Source organism: Vipera ursinii (genome assembly GCF_947247035.1).
Source record: "Vipera ursinii genome assembly, chromosome: Z".
Taxonomy (NCBI): domain Eukaryota; kingdom Metazoa; phylum Chordata; class Lepidosauria; order Squamata; family Viperidae; genus Vipera; species Vipera ursinii.
The window spans coordinates 4,349,230-4,363,913 of record NC_139517.1 but is presented as its reverse complement, the minus strand read 5'-3'; the positions used below and the strand labels follow the sequence as shown (position 1 = coordinate 4,363,913).

Below are 14,684 nucleotides of genomic sequence, written 5' to 3'. Positions count from 1 at the left end.
GAGGCTGTGAGTTCTAGTCCCACCTTAGGCATGGAAACCAGCCTGGTGACTTTGAGCCAATCACTAGGAGACCGTGAGTTCTAGTCCCACCTTAGGCATGAAAGTTGTCTGGGTGATGTAGAGCCACTCCCTCTCTCTCAGCCCAACCCACTTCCCAGGACTGTTATTGTAGGGGAAAGAGGAGAAAGAAATATATGTATGTTCACCACCTTAAAGTACTTATAAAGTAGTAAAGGCAGGATAAAAAAAAATCTGATACATACCTGTAAATAAATAATGATGGCCTTTAACTTAAGAATTCCACCAGAATTCCAGAAGTCATAGCTTGACAAGGATGGCAGGAATGTTGAAGATTTCTAACCCATCATCCTTACCTGAAAAGTGAGTGGCATGGTGGCCTAGTGGTGAAGGCACTTGCCTCCCACTTGGAAAGTTGAGAGTTCAGTCCTAGGCAGCGGCAGATATTTTTCTCCCAGGGGGCAAAGAAAAAAAAAACTGCTGTGAACTCCTTGTAGGAGTCAGGAAGGGCAGCCGGACAGTAAACACTCAGCTCCATCCAGTCACCCTGACTCTACCCTGAATTAAGGGATTACAGGGTCATAAAAAGGGAGTTTTAACCTTACATGGAAAAAAAATTAAATAGTAGTTCTGAGAGGGGAAAAAACCCTTCTCAATACAGGTCAGGGTACAAAGATGATAGAGTCCAGCACCTTTTGTTTCCCAAACATGTTGTCTTGTCTTTGATAATCCAGGGACTGTGAAACCCCCCAAAGTGGATCTCCAGCGTCAGTCATCCAGTGGAGACCTCAATGTAACCCTACTGTGCATAGCGAAAGATTTCTATCCAGATGAAATATTTCTGAAGTGGGAAGAAGAGAACCAAGAGTTGTCCTTTAAAGGCCACGACGCCCACGGCATGAAATGCGATCACGAGAAACAAACATGTTCCTTGCTAAGCATGCTTGAAATCCCCACCAGCAAATGGATGATGGGAGCCTCCTACAGATGCCTTGTAGCGCACGTCTCTTCTGAAAACATAATCGCTAGAACAACTAATTTCTTAACTGGTAAAAACAACAACAACAACAACTCCAACAACCACACCGATTGTGGTGCTCTTGTTATAAGGCACTTTTTATGTATCTTTCCATTTTACATTAAAATAATGTCTACGCGTTGGATGTTTCTTTCTCTCTTCTTTGATTGGCACCTTGGTTTACACCAACAAGAGCCATGATTTAGGTTAATGCAATGCCCTGAAGATGCTATATGGGCTGTGGAGTTTTTATTGTGGCTAATAGATTCCCACAGATATTCATTTGATATGCATTTGGTGTGTTTCTCCCCACCCCAGCCCACCCCTCAAAAAAATTGTTTGTAGTCTTTTTCCTTACGTTTGAACACGACTTTTGATGCTAATTATTTCTCCTTGCTGCTTTCAAGACCGGCTTGATATTGAATGATATGATTTGGGGAATGAGGATTCTGTAGTTCATTCTCCAGGCACGACACGGATTGCATTGATCTTGCTTTAAATCTGTTTTGATTATTTTATACTTTTGAGTCTCGTTTTTGTAACTCGCCCTGAACATTTGGTTCTTGGTAGTATGAAATATCATATTTATTTTATTTTTATTTTATTTTTATTCCATTTATATCCCGCCCTTCTCCAAAGACTCAGGGCGGCTTACAAACTTAGCAGTAGCCTTCATTCTATGTATATGCCTGCTTATTAGGGCTTTCGCCCCCCAAGCGGCATTATTACAAAGTCAGCTTATTGCCCCCAACAATCTGGGTCCTCATTTTACCTACCTGGGAAGGATGGAAGGCTGAGTCAACCTTGAGCCTGGTGGGATGCGAACCTGCACTAATTGCAGGCAGCTGGTGTTACTTAAGGAGGCATTAGCCCACTGCTCCACCAAGGCTCAGAATAGAGTAGAGTAGAGTAGAATAATGGAGAGAAGAGAAGAGAAGAGAAGAGAAGAGAAGAGAAGAGAAGAGAAGAGAAGAGAAGAGAAGAGAAGAGAAGAGAAGAGAAGAGAAGAGAAATAAGGAATAGAATAGAATAGAATAGAATAGAATAGAATAGAATAGAATAGAATAGAATAGAATAGAATAGAATAGAATAGAATAGAATAGAATAGAATAGAATAGAAGACTTGGAAGGGATCTTGGAGGTCTTCTAGTCCAACCCTCTGCTCAAAGAAATAGTATCTGGCTAAGAAAAAAGAACTCTTTTTAAATATCTACATTCCACATATTTTTTATTTATTTATTTAAATCCCATTTATATCCTGCCCTTCTCCGAAGACTCAGGGCAGCTTACAATTTAAGCACAAACCAATGTGCTTAGCAATAGCCTTCCTTCTATGTATATGCCTGCTTATTAGGGCTTTCACACACACCCCAAGCGGCATTATTACAAAGTCAGCTTAATTGCCCCCAACAATCTGGGTCCTCATTTTACCTACCTGGGAAGGATGGAAGGCTGAGTCAACCTTGAGCCTGGTGGGATGCAAACCTGTACTAATTGCAGGCAGCTGGTGTTACCTAAGCAGGCATTAGCCCACTGCTCCACCAAGGCAGTTACAGGTTGACCTCGAACTTTTGACCAGTCATTTCAAAACTGTTTGAAGTTATGATGGACCCCATAAAAGATACGTACAACTCAATTCTGAAATGTTGATGGCTGCCCTCATGTGGTCATGTGATCGCATTTAGGGTGCTCCGCAACCGGCCCACATTTACTGATGTTTGCAGCATCCTGAAGCCACGTGGTCACAATTTATGGCATTTTTGCCAGAAATCACCATTTACCTCTGGTTTCTGGCAAAAAAAACCAAGCCCATAGTGAACAATGGCTTCCCTTAACAACTGTCGCATTTTTTTTTTATGACTGTGGTGTTCGCTTAACAATGGCCACAAAAACAAAATAGTTTGAAAATCAGGTCGGACATGTAGTTACCCATTTTACAACCATTGTAATGTACTGCAGTAATGGCTAGGCCGAATTATGGATGTAAGTCGAGGACTACCCATACACATATTAAATCAATGATAAAATAGAAATTGATAATGGCTGTCTCCTTCTGTCTAGTCCATCCAATGTTTTCTGTTGGCTTTTGTTGGCTTTTCAGAAACGTCTTTCTCAATTATTTTTTTCCATTCCATTCTTCAGATTCCTGGGATTGTACCCTCATGGGAGCTGCCTTCTGTGACATCCGTCATGAAAGCGAAGATGAATATAGTGAGCTGGAAGAAGCCAATGGTGTCTGGAATAAAGTTTTCACCTTCGTTGTTCTCTTCATTCTGGCCATATTTTACGGCGGCCTAGTCACTTTCATCAAGGTAAAAGAGGAAGTCAAAGCACGGAAATAGATTGTCGCCATCTCTTTCTTTCTCAATTGCCCCTGCTGTAAATAAGTAACCTACCCATCACAGCAAAAGAAACATGGATTTGAATATTAACCACAGTAAGAATAGTATTTGCCCAATATTGGGAAAAATGAAAACTTACCAACAGAAGAATTAATTAAGAAAATTTTAGATTGTGCAGAAATGGACAGATTGACATTCAAGATAAAAGACAAAGAAGACTCTGTACTTTAGAACATGGGACAATTTTAATCAATGGCTAGAAAAACGAGATAGAGAGAAAGGAACATAATATATACCAGTAAGAAGACGACTATTGAGCCATTAACTAACATATTGATTATGATAATATAGAAATTATTACTTATTGTTTTTTTAAATACGTGAACCCAGACAACATGCTGTTTGCTAAATATTAAGAATGTTATTTTATAAAAACCCTAACCCTATAAAAATTATAGATAGATAGATAGATAGATAGATAGATAGATAGATAGATAGATAGATAGATAGATAGATAGATAGATAGATAGATAGGTAGGTAGGTAGGTAGGTAGGTAGGTAGGTAGGTAGGTAGGTAGATAGAGAAACATGGATTTGCAGAAGCAACAAAACTGATTAAGGGGCTGGAGGCTAGAACATAGGCAGGAATTGGGTATATCTAGTCTAGTGAAAAGAAGGACTAGGGGGTGACATGATAGAAGTGTTCCAATATTTGAGGGGCTGCCAAAAAGAAGAGGGGGTTCACCTATTTTCCAAAGCACCAGAAAGCAATGGATGGAAACTAACCAAGAAGAGAAACAACCTAGAACTAAGGAGAAATTTCCTGACAATCCAGCAGTGGAAACGTTTGCCTTCAGAAGCTTTGTGTGCTCTATCACTGGAGTCTTTGAAGAAGAGATTGGACAACCATTGATCTGTGCTGTCTCCTGCTTGAGCAGGGGTTTGGACTAGAAGACCTCTAAGATCCCTTCCAACTCTGACAATGTTCTATATTCTGTTCTAACCATCCAAGGCTGAGAAACCTGGGTCCTCTTGAATGTTCCTCAACTTCAATTTCTAGCAGCCTCTGTCAGCCGAGCCAAGGGTGAAGGATATTGAGAGTTATAATTCAACAATAACTGGAGGGCTCGCTCACCCTTGCACTGAGTGGGCCAATTCAGTAGCTAAGTCCAAACATCTCTCAGCCTTTTGAACTACAATTCGGATATTCAGAATTTTAAGAAAGCATTGCAGATACCCCAACATAGCACAAAGCAGGGGTCTTCAAACTTGGCCCTTTTATGACTTGTGGATTTCAACTCCCAGAATTCCTCAGCCAGGCACTCTGGCCGAGGAATTCTGGGAGCTGAAGTCCACAAGTTATAAAAGGGCCAAGTTTGAAGACCCCTGGCACAAAGTGGGCTTCTGTATCAGCATTTACTGGTTTGCCTATTAACTAATTAATCTCTGTTATCAAGAGTTACAGGTAGTCTTTGACTTATGAACACAGTTGGGATCCAGAATTTCCTCTGCTGAGTAAAGCAGGTGTTAAGGGAGTCGCAACAGATTTTATGATCTTTTCAGCCCCAGTTATTAAGCAAAACACTGCAGTTATTAAGAGAATAATACATTAAGCAAAACACTGCAGTTGTTAAGCAAATTCAGCTTGTCCCATTGACTCCCACTGCTGGAATTGGGTATGTCTAGTTTAATGAAAAGAAGGACCAGGGGTGACATGATAGCAGACTTCCAGTATCTCAGGGGTTGCCACACAGAAGAGGGAGTCAACCTCTTTTCCAAAGCACCTGAAGGCAGGAGAAGAAGCAATGGATGGAAACTAATCAAGGAGAGAAGCAACCTAGAACAGGCATGTCAAACTGCCGGTCCATGGGCCAGCTGCGTCACGTCAAAACCGCACTGGCGGCAATGGGGAAATAGTCACAATACGTCACGCAACATCACATGACGTCGCGAGTTTGATATGCCTGACCTAGAACTAAGGAGAAATTTCCTGACAGTTAGAACAATTAACCAATGGAACAACTTGTGAATGCTCTAACAGTGGAAGTTTTTAAGAGACTGGACAACTATATGTAAAGGGTTTCCTGCCTAAGCAAGGGGTTGGACTAGAAGACCTCCAAGGTCCCTTCCAACTCTGTTATTCTAACTTTGCTTGTGGGAAGCCAGCTGAGAAAGTCACAAATGGTGATCACATTACCCCACATGATGCTGCAGCCATCATGCTGGTTGCCAAGTGCCCAAACTTTGACCATATAACCATGAGGATGCTGTAATGGTTGTAAGTGCAAGAACCAGCTGTCAGGTTTTTTCCCAGGTCTGTTATAACTTTGAACAGTCACTAAACAAATGGTTGTAAGTCGAGAACTACCTGTATAACACTTGTTCTAAGATAATGGAGCTAGTTAAGACATTAATCAATGGTAATGTGCTAGATATCCTAGAGACCGACACCAGGTCAATTATTTAATATTAAGTGCCTGATTTAATCTGTTTTTCTCCTTCTCTTCCTTCTTCCTCTTTTTCTTTCTCTTTTTACAGGTGAAATAACCATTTGCTATCAATGAAGCATACATGAAATGAGATCCCACCTTTTCCCCCTCCATCATCCATTTCTTTCACCCATCCTTCATGACCACTGTTCTGAGCTACGTGTTTCATGGAAAGTCACGGCAAAGCATTAAATGTCACAAAAAATATCCATTTCCATGTGACAGTCTCTGCTTCGGCAGCCTTAACAATAACAGGAGGAAATAAGTTTGTTTTCTACTTTTTTAAAAAAAAAGGCTCTGTGAAAGAAAGGATGCTTTATATCTTCATCCCAAAGTACACCAATGCTAAGAAACGCACTATGGGTACACAATTACCGAATTGTTGCCCTGTCCCCTGACAGTATGTCTAAAAGGGAGAATGTCAAAGAGCTAAAGAAAGAAAAAACATACTGTGCACTTTCCAAACCAAGTCCACCTATTTTCCAAAGCACTGGAAGGCCAGACAAGGAATGACGGATGGAAACTGAACAAGGAGAGATTCAACCTGGAAATAAGGAGAAATGTTCTGACGGTGAGAACAGTCAACCAATGGAACAGAAGTTGCCTTCAGAGGTTGTGGGATCTTCAGCATTGGAAGCTTTCAAGAAGAGACTGGACTGCCGTCTGTCAGAAATGGCGTTGGGTCTCCTGCATGAACAGGGGGCTGGACTAGATAACCTACAAGGTCCCTTCCAACTCTGTTATTCTATTCTGTTCTGTTCTGTTCCGTTCTATTCTTAATTTACTGCCATGACATATTGCAATACTTGATGGCTCCTCTGGTGTGCTAAAATCACTTTTCAAGAGTGACCCTGTTTTTATTTTTTTAAGAAAAGGGGGCAAATGAAAACCTGCTTTCCCCCCCACCTCCAATACATACTTAACTCACCAGCTTTTGTTCAATGTTGTTCTTCTCTTGATCTGCTCTTTAATGCTGTACAACTGGTTCTCTTGATCAGCCCTTTGGTGCTAAGCAACTTTGAAGTCAATTTAATTAGCTACTTCGTTTATTTTGAATTAGGCATTTAGGCCCCAAAAGTTTCTGAGTTTGCTGTTTTCGCTATCTAGACGTGTCCAAGAATCGATGGTTGCTTTGCTAAAAGCAGAGTTATCTATAAATGTGCATTGTATGTTCATGGATTAAGGTTATGTATGGATTTTATCATGATGTAGCACATATGAGCATTAACCTTTTTTTATTTTACAAAACTGCCTTGGCAATGGCATTTATTTTATACTATTAGCTTTAAAGTTTCCCTCTTATGCTATATAAACTGCATTAAAACAGGTTTTCATTACATTTCATTATATTGTGCTACGTTTTATGCTGTATACCGCACTATTCTTACAGTCATAGCTTATTTTTTCTGGACTTTTTTTAACTTCTATAGTTGCACTGATTCTGATGATATTATTTTTCTGTGTTCCCCATTGTATAATTTTCTCATTAACTAGAAGTATTCTGCAAAACTTTTGCTGCTACATAAAGTTTATATATATATAATTATATATATAATTATATATATATAATTATATATATAAATTATATTTTTAATTCTCTATCTTTTTTATTAAAATGTTTTACAAAAACAAGATTTTACAATATATCCCCAAATCCCCCCCACCCCAAACCCGCCCACTTCCCCCCCCACTTCCCAGAGCTAAATACAGGATTATAGTTACAATAATCATATTCTAAATAAAAATTATGCATAATATACAATTAACCAAATTCATAATGTGCTTTAACTCCCCTTTAACATAACTACATACAAAGTACCAATAACAATATCCCACTAAAATCTACTCATAAGCTAAATGGAACTTTTTAGTCCCATATTTGTTCTGAATATAATCTATCCATCTCCTCCAAACTGAAGTATATCTTTCCTGTGAATGATCTTTCAAGCAAGCAGAAATCTTAAGACATTTCTGCAAGATTCGAAACTTTAAACACCCATTCTTCTATAGTAGGCAAACTATCCTTCTTCCAATATTGTCCCACCAGTAACCGTGCTGCTGTTATCATATTCAACATCAAATTGGTTTCTTTAACATCACAATCTACAACAATGCCCAATAAAAACAATTGCGGAGAAAACTTTATCTTTCTCTTAAAAATCTTTTGAATGTTCCACCAAATTTTAATCCAAAAAGCTTTTATATTTCTACAAGTCCACCACATGTGAAAATAGGTAGCTTCTAAACTACCACATCTCCAACATTTAGACTGTAAATTAGGATACATGTTAGACAACTTCTTGGGATCCAGATGCCATCTATAAAACATTTTATAAAAAATTTCTCTTAAGTTTTGAGCCTGAGTAAATTTAACATTTCTGACCCAAATTATCTCCCAAGTGTCCAACGAAATTGGTTCCTGAATATTTTGTGCCCACTTTATCTTTATTCTCTATCTTTTAAAAAAAAAAGTGGGTTGGAGGGACTGCAGTAAGCGTTGATTTTACATCCAGAGGGAATTGATTCAAGTCATCAAAATCAAATTGATGGTGTTTATTAATAAGAGCCAGTTGGGTGTAGTGATTAAGGCATCAGAGAAGAACCCAGGAGACTGGGAGATCTAGTGCCACTTCAGGCACAAAACTGGATGACCTTGAGCCAGTCACTTTCCCTCATCCCTAGGAAAATGGCAATGACAAACCACTACTGAAAAAACATTGCCAATAAAATTGCAGGGACATGTCCAAACAGTTTCCAAGAATCAGATGTGATTAAACAGAAGGGAGGTGGGGGGAACCTTTATGCATAAAAAGTCACAGCCAATGGTGGAAATGTTTACAAGAAAAAAGGAAAAACAAGCTTTAAAAACAGGGTGGAAATCAGTAACAAATGTTCCCAGGTATAGATGTTTTCAGGTTTGACTCTAGAGCAGGGGTGTCAAACTGCCGGCCTGCGGGCCGGACGCATCATCCAGAAGCCACACCCACCCCATTGCCGGCAATGGCAAAACCGTCCCGATACGTTGCGCAATGTCACGTGACGATGCGAGTTTGACATGTCTGCTATAGAGTGTTCAGATATTAGAGAAGTTGTAAATTTCAACATAGTTCCGTCCTAAATAGCACTTACAGCTGTATATCTCTTCATTGTGCTTTACAGCCCTCTCTAAGCAGTTGACAGGGAATCAGAATCAGAATAGAGCTGGAGGGGACCTTCTTAGAACATCCAATGACGAAGCACCCACAACCTCCAGTGGCAAGCTGTTCCACTGGTTAATTGTCCTCACTGTTAGGAAGTTTCTCCTTAATTTCAGGTTGCTTCTCCCCTTGATTAGTTTCCATCCATTGTTTCTTGTCCTGCCCTCATATGGCCGCCATCAATCTAGGTCCTCCTTTTACCAACCTCAGAATAGTTTATTCAATTGTGTGTCATTGATTCAGCATATCTTTCACAGGTTTTATTGTGACAAAAAAAACCCACAAGATTAAGGGAACCCCCATATCCCATCTTTCCTGAGAAATTATGAGATTTCTGAACAAGTTATGGCTAAAATTGCACTCTAATATTGCAATCCTTGAGCAAAGCAAATAAAATTACTACAGCCATAAAGCCAGTGCAATCAATAAAATGTAAGCCAATCAAACATTTAATAATGTTCACATATAAGCTATGTTACCTCTTCAGACAGTCATTCTGTCCTGTAATAGTAAACTTCTCATTGCATGGACATTATAAGACTTATCAGGAAGTCTTAAACTGTAGTCTAAGCTGGGCAACTAAGACATTGCAGAAGGCAGCAATGGCCAATCCTTCCTAAGAAACCGTATAGGTAGATTAATCCATTCACCAAGAGAGGATCTTGACTTGAAGATGTTTTCACCTTTATCACAGGTTCAAGTTGGGCAAAGTCAAAGTTGCAAATCTGGATCCTTATTTAAAGTCTCACATCCACTTTATTTTTCAAACTACAATATGCGCCATAAATTGAGAACAATTCTATTGCTGAAAGTCCATCACTCTTGGGTATCTGAGGTTGAGCAGAACACTTGTCTATTATCTCCATTGTCTGTATTTCATGTCTGCTGGCTTGGATTACAAAGAAGAGATCTATGTGTTTATCAAGTGCCTAATATGTAGCAAGTGAGGATTATGGATGGACATAATCTGGGCTCCATTTCCTTCTAGGAGAGAGGGAAGGGAAGGGAAGGGAAGGGAAGGGAAGGGAAGGATTTTATCAGGGGATGGATGTGGAGAGAAGTGAAGAGAAAGCTCTGCAGTCTATACATCAGACTATGATGCATCAGACTATGAAGGGACGCGGTGGCTCAGTGGGTTAAGACGCTGAGCTTGTCGATCAGAAGGTCGGCAGTTTGGCGGGTTGAATCCCGAGTGCCGCGTAACACAGTGAGTGCCTGTTACTCATCCCAGCTTCTGCCAACCTAGCAGTTCGAAAGCACGTAAAAATGCAAGTAGAAAAATAGGGACCACTACGGTGGGAAGGTAACAGCGTTCCGTGCGCCTTTGGTGTCTAGTCATGCTGGCCACATGACCACGGAGACGTCCTCGGACAAGCGCTGGCTCTTCGGCTTTGAAACAGAGATGAGCACCAGCCCCTAGAGTTGGAAACGACTAGCACGCATGTGCGGGGGAACCTTTACCTTTTTATGATGCAACAAAGAAGCTTCTTGGATGAGAAGCAAATTGTTTTCAAAGGAGAAAAACAAGAAAGTCCAGTTGCCTTTTGAAAAAGCATCTTTGGGACAACCATGACCTGGATTATTGAGACTCTTCATGGTCATATGATGCAGGTAGGCACTCTGATGCCCAGATTGCTATGAAATTTAATTCACTTTCTCCAGAGGTTGTGGGCACTTGAACACTGGAGTTTTTGAATAAGATATTGGACAACCATTTCTTCAGAATGAAATAGGGTCTCCTCATTGAACAGGGGATTGGACTAGAAGACCTCCAACGTCCCTTCCAACTCTGTTACTCTGTATTTGCCTCCATTATTATTTTACAATCTCAATAAGAGAGAGAAAAAGGGAGGAAGTCACTATCGTAATATCATTGTGGACCTGGTATGCTTGACCTAGAGGATCTTCTATGGGAAATCCTGTTGATACTACAAGGTGCTACACACAAAATTTTCACCCTTTTGAGCCAGGCAGGGAATATCCTACATCAATGTTTCTCAATGTTGGTGGCTTTAAGATGTGTGGACTTCAACTCTCTCCATGACATTAAAAAAAAAAGGTTAATGCATTATAGTTTGGTTTTCCTCACCAAACTCGGTGTTTTCACCTCTAGCTGAGTCAAAACACAAACGGAAGTTAAGTTTCTATTCAAAGCTCATCTGAGTTCTTCTTCTGAAGTTATGAATCTAACACTGTAAAGCTTTGGCTCAAATTGGAAGCTTCAGCTGCAGCTCTTGGTGTAAACAGGATACATCTGTTCTCAGGGTGACTTACCGAAAAAGGGTTAGGAGACCATCAACCGATAGTGTCGGCCATTTTGTCATGAACGGCAAACTTCAGGAAGAAATGGAACGATCAGAGTTTTCATTGTGGCCACAATAAATTATGTCCTGAAAAATAGCATGTCATAGATTAAATGGGCCAGAGGTTCTTAGCTTTGAGGTTCTCAACGGTTAGATGTTTCTTCTGCTTTCTGAAAAAAGTAATCATAATTCATTTGTCATCAACAGAATGTCCCACATGGCTCATTTTCTTGCCTCTTTTTTTTTTGCAGGGGTGGGTGCTGATATGGAGACTACACAACCATGAGTTTAACAGCAGCATGACTCAGGAAAATTTAGCAGGTGCTACTCTTTTTTTTGACATTTTCACCCATGAGAGAGAAAACACTTTATCCACTTTTTTTTAATCCTGCAACTTGATAACTCTAGTGGTATTAATCCTACAGAGCCAGGCTTGTTCATTTCTTATGTTTGGAAAAGCTATGTGCACATCCTTGTTATGTGAGAGTGCATAACAATATAGACATTTAGGTTTTGAACCTCTGCTTGTTTTTACTGACCCCTCTCTCTTTCCCATTCCATGCAAAAAGGTAACTATTAGACCTTTATTTTAAATCAGGACCTCAAAATCCAGAAAGAAGTTGAAAGACTTGAACACTGGGCCCTGTCCAGTGGTGGGATTCAAATATGTGAACAACTGGTTCTCTGTGGCGATGCCACTTCCGGAAGTCCATTCTGGGCCTGGGCAATAAATGTTACCTACCGGTTCTGCTGAACTGGTGCAAATTGGCTGAATCCCACCACTGGCCCTATCTAATAAAATGCAAGGAAAGTAAGGTTTTACACCTAGGCAAGAAAAAACATGCTCAAAATCCTACAAGCTAGACTCCAGCAGTATGTGGATCGAGAACTACCAGAAGTACAGGCAGGATTTCGAAGAGGCAGAGGAACTAGAGATCAAATTGCCAACATACGCTGGATCATGGAGAAAGCTAGAGAGTTCCAGAAAAACATCTACTTCTGCTTCATTGACTATGCTAAAGCCTTTGATTGTGTGGATCATAACAAACTGTGGCAAGTTCTTAAACAGATGGGTGTACCAGACCATCTTATTTGTCTCTTGAGAAACCTATATGTGGGTCAAGAAGCAACAGTGAGAACTGGACACAGAACCACTGATTGGTTCAAAATTGGGAAAGGAGTTCGGCAAGGCTGTATACTGTCACCCTGCCTATTTAACTTATATGCAGAGAACATCATGAGAAAGGCAGGGCTATATGAATCAAAAGTTGGAATTAAAATTGCCAGAAGAAATATCAACAACCTAAGATATGCAGATGATACCACTCTAATGGCAGAAAGTGAAGAAGAACTAAAGAGCCTCGTGTTGCAGGTGAAGAAGGAGAGTGCAAAAGTTGGGTTGAAACTTAACATTAAGAAAACCAAGATCATAGCATCCAGCCCTCTCAATTCCTGGCAAATAGATGGAGAAGAAATGGAGGTAGTGACAGATTTTATTTTCCTGGGCTCCAAGATCACTGCAGATGGGGACTGTAGCCAAGAAATTAAAAGATGCTTGCTCCTTGGGAGGAAAGCCATGGCAAATCTAGACAGCACACTAAAAAGCAGAGACATCGCCCTGTCAACAAAAGTGTGTATAGTCAAGGCTATGGTCTTCCCAGTTGCAATGTACGGCAGTGAAAGCTGGACCATAAGAAAGGCTGAGCGCCAAAGAATTGAGGCCTTTGAACTGTGGTGCTGGAGAAGACTTCTGCAAGTCCCTTGGACTGCAAGGCGATCAAACTGGTCAGTCCTAGAGGAGATCAACCCTGACTACTATTGAGTTACACTTATATTCCTTATTGGACTAAAGGAATTTTCAGTCATTGCTACAAAAAACTCTGGAAGGCTGATCTGACGAGATGATAAAAAGAGCGCTTGGCAAAGGATGCTAAATACTCAAAGAATTTTGAAATCAAGAGCTAAATTGTAACTGAGAGAAGCATACAAGCCATGCTTACATAGTTGGTGTGGCTAAGGAAGAGGGAAAGAAGAAAGAAGAAGTCGAGCTAAATAAGGAACGACTGCTGGAATTGGGTATGTCTAGTTTAATGAAGAGAAGGATGAGGGGTGACATGATAGCAGTGTTCCAATATCTCAGGGGCTGCCCCAAAGAAGAGGGAGTCAAGCTATTCTCCAAAGCGCCCAAAGGCAGGACAAGAAGCAACAAATGGAAATTAATCAAGGAGAGAAGCAACCTAGAACTAAGGAGAAACTTCCTGACAGAACAATTAACCAGTGGAACAACCTGCCTCCAGAAGCTGTGAATGCTCCAACACTGGAAGTTTTTAAGAAGAGACTGGACAGCCATTTGTCTGAAATGGTATAGGGTTTCCTGCCTGAGCAGGGGGTTGGACTAGATGATCTCCAAGGTCCCTTCCAACTTTACTATTATGATTATGATAATCCTAGAACATTTTCAATTTAATTCCAAAATGGTGTTTCAGAGCACCAGGAAACCTGGGACTCTTAAAAATAGTCACATCTTCTCTCAAAATTACATGGCAGCTCCAGAACGCAATACTAACTTCCAGGAAAACATAGTTGATTTTAACATTATGGATGGAGGTTGCATACATGTTCCTACAGCAGTTGTTATAATTGTGGGGCACCTTTTGCAATCAAATTGCAAGTCTGGCACAGTCGTTTCTTGATGTTGAAAATAGCGTATCTAGCCATAACATCATGATCTTCTCAAAATGACTGTCTTTCACGAGATAACATGTCAGCTCATGGTGAGATGGGTGGCAAACAAATTTAATAAAATAAATACATACATACATAAATACATGTAACAGGTACAACTAGTGTGAGCATGCCATTGCAATTGGGAGAGAAGAACAAAGACATAACACAAAAGAATGCTAAGATCATTGGTGTCCTTCCATCCTACTCTTTCATAATTTTCATAATTGTTTAATTCCTGGCCTGTACTTCTAAGTAGCCTCTGTGTCTGTTCAGACCTTTCAGAACATCTTGAGTATGCTTTAGTTAGTTAGTTAGTTAGTTAGTTAGTTAGTTAGTTAGTTAGTTAGTTGTGGAACTAAATTTCTGCAGGCATGGAGAAGGTGGAGCTCCAAAAGCTATGCTTGATGAAGCTTGCTACCCCATTTAGAGTTCACGAGTCTACTCTACGTGCATTCAAAACAGGAAGTATGGCTGAAGAGAGCCAAGCTTGAATTTACTTCCTCATTTTTTTTCTTGCTTTAAGCAATTGTCTTCCAATTTGACATCTCTTTTCATCAGCCAATTTTAATATCAGAAGAAGCACAGACAAG

General features: G+C 40.1%; 2 gene segments (V, D, J or C); both read left to right on the top strand.

Moving 5' to 3' along the window:
• LOC310649326 (Ig heavy chain C region, membrane-bound form-like) overlaps positions 1 to 7,366 on the top strand; it is a 58,522-nt gene extending 51,156 nt beyond the window's left edge. The window contains exons 8-10 of the C gene segment in view: positions 753 to 1,067; positions 3,179 to 3,348; positions 5,917 to 7,366.
• Positions 1 to 14,684, top strand: part of LOC310649022 (Ig gamma chain C region-like) — an 83,440-nt gene that overhangs the window by 50,416 nt on the left and 18,340 nt on the right.